This window comes from Lepidochelys kempii, chromosome 21 (genome assembly GCF_965140265.1).
Source record: "Lepidochelys kempii isolate rLepKem1 chromosome 21, rLepKem1.hap2, whole genome shotgun sequence".
Classification (NCBI taxonomy): domain Eukaryota; kingdom Metazoa; phylum Chordata; order Testudines; family Cheloniidae; genus Lepidochelys; species Lepidochelys kempii.
Window position 1 is genome coordinate 11,692,879 of NC_133276.1, and position 7,716 is coordinate 11,700,594.

A 7,716-nucleotide genomic window follows, 5' to 3' on the forward strand; every position below is an offset into this window, starting at 1 on the left:
TGGACTGAGGCTTGGGCAACCGGGGTTCAGTCACAGCCCTGCCACAGACTCCCTGCATGACCTTGGAAAAGTCACCTGTTCTCTGACTCTCAGCTCCCCATCTGTAAAATGGGGATAATACGCCTTCTCGCCTCCCACCCTTTGTCTGTCTTGCCTATTTACACTAAGTTTTAGGAGCTGGCACTCTCACTATGTGGGTACAGCCCCTAGCAAAATGGTCCCATGTCTTGGGGCAGGTGCAATTGTGATAACTTAATACATAGTATCATGCAACACAAGGTATCCTGGAGCAGTGGCTCTCAACCTTTCCAGACAACTGTACTCTTTTCAGGAGGCTGATTTGTCTTGTGTAACCCCAAATTTCACCTCACTTAAAAACTACTTGCTTACAAAATCAGACCTAAAAATACAAAAAGTGTCACAGCCACTATTACTGACTTCCTCATTTTTACCATATAATTACAAAATAAATCCATTGGAATATAAATATTGTACTTACATTTCAGTATATAGTATACAGAGCAGTATAAACAAGTCATTGTCTGTATGAAAGTTTAGTTTGTACTGACTTCGTTAGTGCTTTTTACGTAGCCTGTTGTAAAACTAGCAAATATCTAGATGAGTTGATGTACCCCCAGAAGACCTTTGTGTAACCCCAGGGGTATGCGTACCACTGGCTGAGAACCACTGTTCTAGAGCCTGGGAGTTTCAAGACAGCTGTTAAACTGGGCTGCTTTGGTTTCTGCCCAGAGATGGGCCAGTTAAGGGGATTCACTCTTTATACCACTGGGTGGTAAATCTTTACAAATTACTGCAATCGAGTTCACTTTCATCCAAGGGGATCCCAGAGTGTTTTACCACTATACCAATGCAGCACCACTGAAACGCACCCACCTCGGGGACAGAGTGGGGGGGCAAGTAATGGGATACTGCATAAACAAGGAAAATAGGGGAACATGTGGTCAAGGACACTCGGGCAGTGAGAACTTCAATATTCACAACCAGTAGACAGGACCTCAGGCCTATGTGCCTAAATACCTTTGAGGCTCTAATTCCTATAAATTTCAATGGGAGTTAGGCACCTAAAGACCTTTGAAGATGTGAGCCTCAGCGTTTAAGGTCTCACTCAGACCTACCCATAGAAATGGCATGGCCCCTAATTAATTAACATCACTTGGAAGGGTGAAGGGCTCAGCTGATCCAAATGGGATTCGAACTCATGTTTCCAGGAAATCTGCACAGTCCTAAAGCTAAGCCCACCAGGCCACACAAGGAACAGTAAAGACATTGTCCATGTGGCTATTGTCTTAGAACAGTGGCAGCTGCGCAGGAAAGACACAGGACTGCTCCAAGGTCTGCATGGATCTGGGATGGCCCAGATGCCATTTTGGATGCACTCTTCTGAGGAGCAAGCGCTCGTGTCCCTTCTCAAAAGTTTGGGAGCTTTGTTTGACTCTCAGCCCAATGTATGCACAGATGAGGCTCAAACGTGGATTTACAGAGGGGAGGAACTTGGCATTTTCCTGTTCAAAACCAGGCACTACCCACCAGGTCTCACCCATCAGGAGGGAGAATCCAACATGGTGGCCGTGAAAGGTCAGGGTAGGATTTTGTAGCACTGATGATGCAGAGTGCCACGTAAGCTATGCTGGGTCTGTAGAGGCTTCCAGAACAGCTGCCCTGAATGCACGACCCGATGGGCTGAGAAGCACAAGATAGGAGGCAGAGAATGCCCCCACTCAAATAATTCATAAACCCTCCCTCACTGGCTCAGCGTGCATTACCATGCTTTCAGAATCACGCTTCCATAGCAATTTGCTTTGCTCTGCTCCGCTGTGTTCCAGCAGGGATCGCCAAGTGCTTCATAAGTATCAGTGAGCAGGACCAGTATCACTTCCATTTTACATAGGGGGAAACTGAGGCACAAAAGGGGTTTAAACGACTTGCCCAAATCCAAAGAGAACCCAACTCTTTTGTGCTTTAGCAATGAGGTCATCTTTCCACGTGCGGGTTACAGGCTCAGTGACAACACAGCTTAGGATCCTCACCCATCATTAACTTCCCTCCCTTGGTCCAAAAAGTTTCATAAGTCAACACCATCATGTGACAGAAACACTAGGTGCTCACACACTTCAGGCACCTTCCAACACTCTAGACATCCAGGCTAACCGACTCTCAGGAAAGGTGCGATTCCCATTACAAAGGGAAGTTTCGCATCTATTGTCTAATGAGCCCAGATGAAGGCACCCACACTGAATAATGCCTCTCATAAAATCAAGGGTCAAATCCAGGACTGGGAGAGCAGCACATACTCACACTAGAGCATAGTGATCCCTCGGCGCAGCTAGCCCTGTCTGGAGAGTCAGTTTCCTGATTCTGCATGATGGATGTCAATAATTTACCACAATACATGGGGCGAGCACCAGGGGTGTCCTTGGGGTGGTTTGAGTCTGCTGCTTCGCGAAGGGCATTCAGAGGGGTACAGACTACATGGTCAGTCAATCAGATGTCCTTCAGCCACCTTTCACATGCCTCTCCCAGCAAGGACTGACTGACTGACCAATGCTTAGCTCCCATTAAAGCCAGTAAGAATTTTATCACTGGGTTCAGGCTCAAGACACCTTTTTTTATTAAACACTTAAAGGAACTTCCAGTAGATTGTCAGCTCTTTGCAGACGGGGCCATCTTTTTGTTCGGTGTCTGTACAGCGCCTAGCACAATTGGGTCCTGGGCCATAACTGGGCTCCTAAGCACTACCATAATACAAATAATAAACAACAATCATCATAGCAGGGCCCATGTTTGGAAGGGCAGATCTTAGGGGCTCAACTCCCGTGTGGTATTCCTCCGGTGCCCCAAATGCCACAGGCACCCTCCACCCCAAATGTCACTCACCCCTAGCTTCCGTCGGACTAAGAACATGCAGTAAGGAGGAGGCTGAGATCCATGTCTCCCCTCTGCCCAGAAGGATCAGGCATAGCCGAACTCTGCTCTTCACAACATCTATAAGTTATTCCAGCACAAGGGATCCCCTGCAGCTGGCCTCGTGTTCTGTGTGTGTGTTCGACAGAAGTTGCGTGGTTACTTAATTTTTAATGCATTAATTATAGTTGATTGCCCACTTCCACCCTCACCTCCCAGGAAGTGCAGCTTTAACCTGTTCTCACGTTGGCTGGGAATCATTTTTCCTCCACTGTATTGCTAGCCGCCGCTTGCACCATCTCCCGCTGTCACCAGTGTGTCACAGCCCCAATTAGGCTTTCGGATGCACCTCTCTTACTGGGTCTCCACAGGCCTGGTACACCTGGGGGAAGCAGCACCCGCTTCCGGCTGTCACCAGAAGGAGGTGCTGCTTTCTCTTCATCGCTGCTTACGGGCAGTGCGATTGAAGCAAAAAGATAAGCTTCATGCCTCTGATGGCTGGGAGCAAAGGGGTGGCTGGTATAATCCAGCTGTAGGCTGCCTGGGGTTTTAGGGTACCCAGTATAAAGGGGATGAGGAAGGTAGTAAGTAACGTACCTGCTGGTAGATTCTTCTCAGCACAGCAGGGAGGGGGATCCTCTGCCTGCACCTTACCAAACAAAGCCACTGGCGCTGGGCCTCACCTGCCAGCACCTCAGCCAAACCCCTCCTCCTTCCCCCTGCATACTCAGCTAGTCACAGACACTCAATATTTCCACAAAGAAATGCCAGGTATTTACAGAGACTCAGAGGAGCAGCCCTGCACATGGTCTGGAGCACCAGAGTCAGACAGGCAGGGCCTAGTGACGAGTGCACCAGAAATACCCAGGACATACAGGGCGATTTCCCCCGCCCTATTTGTTAGGAGTTATTTTTATTAAAGGCATATTCGGTGCCAGCCCGACAGCCCTGGCAGAACGGAGTGGTCTCTCCACAGGGCAGGTACAGCATGGGCAGTGGCAGAAGAAGCTACACACACACGCAAACCCTGAGCCCCAAAGATCCTAGTAGCCGCGAGAAGATATTCCAGTCTCCATGGCACAGCAAATCCTTGGGCTCACTGCTGCAACTGCAAGCATCAAGGGCCATTCATTGCCTGCTAGGAATGGAAACTCATCCAACTCATTTCACTAAGGCCACCAAACTGCCATCAGATGGAGTCAAGTTGTCGCTCCCTGCCAGCTTGGCTGGATACAGTTAGATGACACAGAGGCCAAAGGACCTGAATCCCTGTATGCCAAGGTCCTGAACTGTCAAATTCTCCTTTGTATCCATTCCCTTCCCCCCTCCCCCCAATCTAAGCATATCAACAAAAAGGCCCAGCCAAACCTTGCTTTCTTTTATGATCTGATCATCTTAGTCTATACGCTTAAGTTCAGATCCAGAGTTTCTTTAGGGTGAAGAGCGATGCTATGAGACGGTGGTTTCCTTGAAAGCATTTTGGTATGAAAATTGCCAGGCTGAATGATACCTACCCTTAGCTGTTAGAGATTATATTATAAATACAAGATATCAATACATACAAACACACCCCTTCTTATCTTTACCTAGTATTTAAATTACATTGTGTGACTACTTACATAGAATATATCTACTTTATACTACTGATTCTTCTACAGGAGAGTTATACTCCAGCCGCTGAGTGGGGTTATGAAGCATGGCAGGTGCTGGAGATCCTTCCTAACACTACCCTTATGATGGTTTATTAGCATTTATCCATTTTAAGAGCTAAGAAAGGACAGACTGGTATGTAGATAAAGCACAGGTCTGGGAGTCTGACCTGGATTCTAGTCACAGCAGCCCATGACCTGCTCTGCGACCTTGGGTAAGTCACTTCCCCCTTTCTATGCCTCTCTTTCCCCATCTGCAAAATGGGGGTCAGGATACTAGCCTACCTCACAGGAGGCAGAAAAGTGCCTGGTGAGAAGCGTGAATGTTTTGTCACAACAGGGTTTGCACTGGGGGGAGAAACAACATGAACGCCTTTAAATGGCTCCTGAAGACAAGAGCAGGGCACTTGGATATCACTCCACAGCATAAAGTGTGACCCAGCTATTGCTTTCTAGAGAGGCATTCCCTGCATGGTACAAGTGTCTGCGTGTCTGGGCCTGCTCGACCGGCAATACGTCCCTACAGAGCCGTGACCAGTTATCTATAGAGGCGGCAACCTGGCTACGAGGTCTCCCCCTAAGGCAGCACCTCCATTGCAAAGTACTTCAGCCACCACTACAATGTGCTTCCTTAGAGCCACCTCACAAACGCTCCCTCTCCACATACAAGCCGGGGGTAGCAGAGACGGGAAGACGTTCTCTGTTGCAGCATTTAAAACCCTGACTCACGCCACACGGCTCTGCACACAGATCGGCGGCAAGATGGGGGACAGGGCCACGGCCACTTACCTCAAAACTATCCAATTTAGACTGACTCTCTTTTCTGGGGGAGGAACAGACAGCCACAGCCCTGCCCCCAGCCCCGCCACCTATGTACCATTGCTCTTATTTATGATAGACAAAAGGAAGCCCCACTGGGACCTCACACTTTTCTTCCCTGCCCTCTGTGCTCGCCATTTCCCTGTTTGTTAATTCATTAGAACTATGGGTCAGCTGCCCAGAACTAATCAATCCGAACTGTATTTTCTGTGGAGATGGGGTTGGTTTTTTTTTTTTTTTTTGACAAGCAATGTTGTCCAACAAGGCCTCCAAAGCCATGTTTCTGGGCACCATTCCCTTCCCTCCCCCCGGCACACCACCCCCAGTGCCCCAAAATATTGATGTTCACGCCTGACTCCGAAATGACACCCACTATGCCCTTTCTGTGTATGCAACCTAGTTTACACAGAGTTAACCCAAACCTGCATGGTTACCTACGGAAACGCATACACAAATGAGCATGTTATTTTGGAGATTCATATAACTAAGTTTCCTTTGTTTGTTACCCCAAAAAGCAAGAGTATGAAAAAATATTGCAAACCTGATGCACGGCTGAAAATTACGCATCTAGTTAATGACTCGTTAGTACTGTGACTGTGTGACTAGGCACAAAGTGTGTAATACACAGCCAGCATATTATCCTCCAGTGTATGTGTGTGATATGGATGTGTTGTACATGCATATACACAATGCAGTTGCTAAAGACAGACATAATACCCTCCGGAGTCAGAAGGGGAAGCAGTTATATTTGGGGGAGCTACTGCAGCGCGTTGGAGGGAAAAGGAGGCAGTTTATAACACGCAACCTATTGGCTCTACGCACGCTATCTATGGATCATATATTGCACGCAAGGCCTCTTTGGAACTGTAGCTCCAGCAATCACACGGTCAAAGCCCAGAGGCGCAAAGTAGAAGCAAAAATATAAATTCAAATCTATCACAGGCCATTGACTTAAAAACTTAAAACTGAAGTGAGAGGCAGGCAAGCGAGAGCACCCCTGAGGGAGCGATTGGATGTTTTGAAACTGAAAACTGTTGAATTATTTGGGGTGGGGGTGGGGAGAAGAGAGAGAATCCTGGGATTTAAAAAAATAATAATCCACTAACCAGAGGGGAAATGAGCCCCTCCAGGCCGAGGGTAAACACCGACGGGGGAGGAGGCAGCAGAGGGGGCCATGGATACAATGTCCTTCCACAACCAAAGGACCCCAGCTAATACAGAGTGAAACCCACCAGCTTCCCCGGGGGGGAGGCTCAAACCCACTGGGGGGTGGGGAGAAGGGGCTGGGGGCAGTTCCACCCCCTCATCCTCTCTAGTGTTCCAATGGGGCTGATCCCTTCCCAGGCCAGGCCAGGCCCCCCCAAGCAGCTCCAGTGCCCAGGCAGAGTGGGAAGGGCTGCCCCATGCAGCTGCAGTTTCGGGGTAGGGATTGCGGGGGGGGGGCTCTTCCCCCGAACTAATCTTAGGACAGGGGCCCCCCAGGACAGGGGAGCTCAGCTGGGGGAGCGGGGGGGGGGGGGAAGTGTTGGTGGAACCTCCTCCCCACAGAGAGCGATCAGCTGGGGGTGGGAGTGTGAACCCCATGGGGGAGCCCCTCCCCACCCAGAGCGATCAGCTGGGGGCGGGAGTGTGAACCCCATGGGGGAGCCCCTCCCCACCCAGAGCGATCAGCTGGGGGCGGGAGTGTGAACCCCATGGGGGAGCCCCTCCCCACCCAGAGCGATCAGCTGGGGGCGGGAGTGTGAACCCCATGGGGGAGCCCCTCCCCACCCAGAGCGATCAGCTGGGGGGGGGGAGAAGAGTGTGTGGCCCCCCCGGGGGGGGGCAATGGCTAGCAGCCGCCTCTCGCCTTTCAGCAAAGAAAGACCCTCCCGGGCTGGGGGGCGCTTACCTGCCCCGTGCTCCGGAGCGCTCGGCCGGCCGCGGGCGAGCTGGGGGTGCCGGAGCCGGTGGGGGTGACCGGGGCAGCAGGAATGCGGGAGCGCGGCTGGCTCCGGAATCCGCGCAGGGAGCCAGGCGCAGGGAAGGGAAAGTTTGTGCAAGGGAGGAGCAGAAAGTTGGGAGTCAATCAGGAGGCAGCTGGGCTGGGCTGCGCCCTCCCCCTCCCTCCCTTCCTTCACATGGCCTCCAGCCCCGGCCGGCCCTCCCCCGGCCAGGGACCGGGACAGCGCCCCCCGGACCGGCTGGGCTGTGGGGGTCCCCCTCTGCTGGACACGGGCTGGGATACTGGGGTTCCCCTCTGCGGGAAGGAGGGGACAGGGGTCCCCCTTGTTGGAAGGGGGTGGGGCATGGGGGCTGGGGTATTAGGGTCCCCTCTGCTGGAAAT

General features: G+C 51.2%; 1 protein-coding gene across 3 annotated transcripts in view; it reads right to left on the reverse strand.

Annotated features, from left to right (window-relative positions):
* TEAD3 (TEA domain transcription factor 3) overlaps positions 1–7,474 on the reverse strand; it is a 57,326-nt gene extending 49,852 nt beyond the window's left edge. For 2 of the 3 annotated variants that reach the window (XM_073319795.1, XM_073319794.1), the window contains exon 1: positions 7,282–7,474. The gene's annotated coding sequence lies outside the window, so the exon portion shown is untranslated. The remainder of the gene's footprint in view (positions 1–7,281) is intronic. The other variant, XM_073319796.1, reaches the window with a different exon arrangement.
* Between the last annotated feature and the right edge of the window lie 242 nt (positions 7,475–7,716).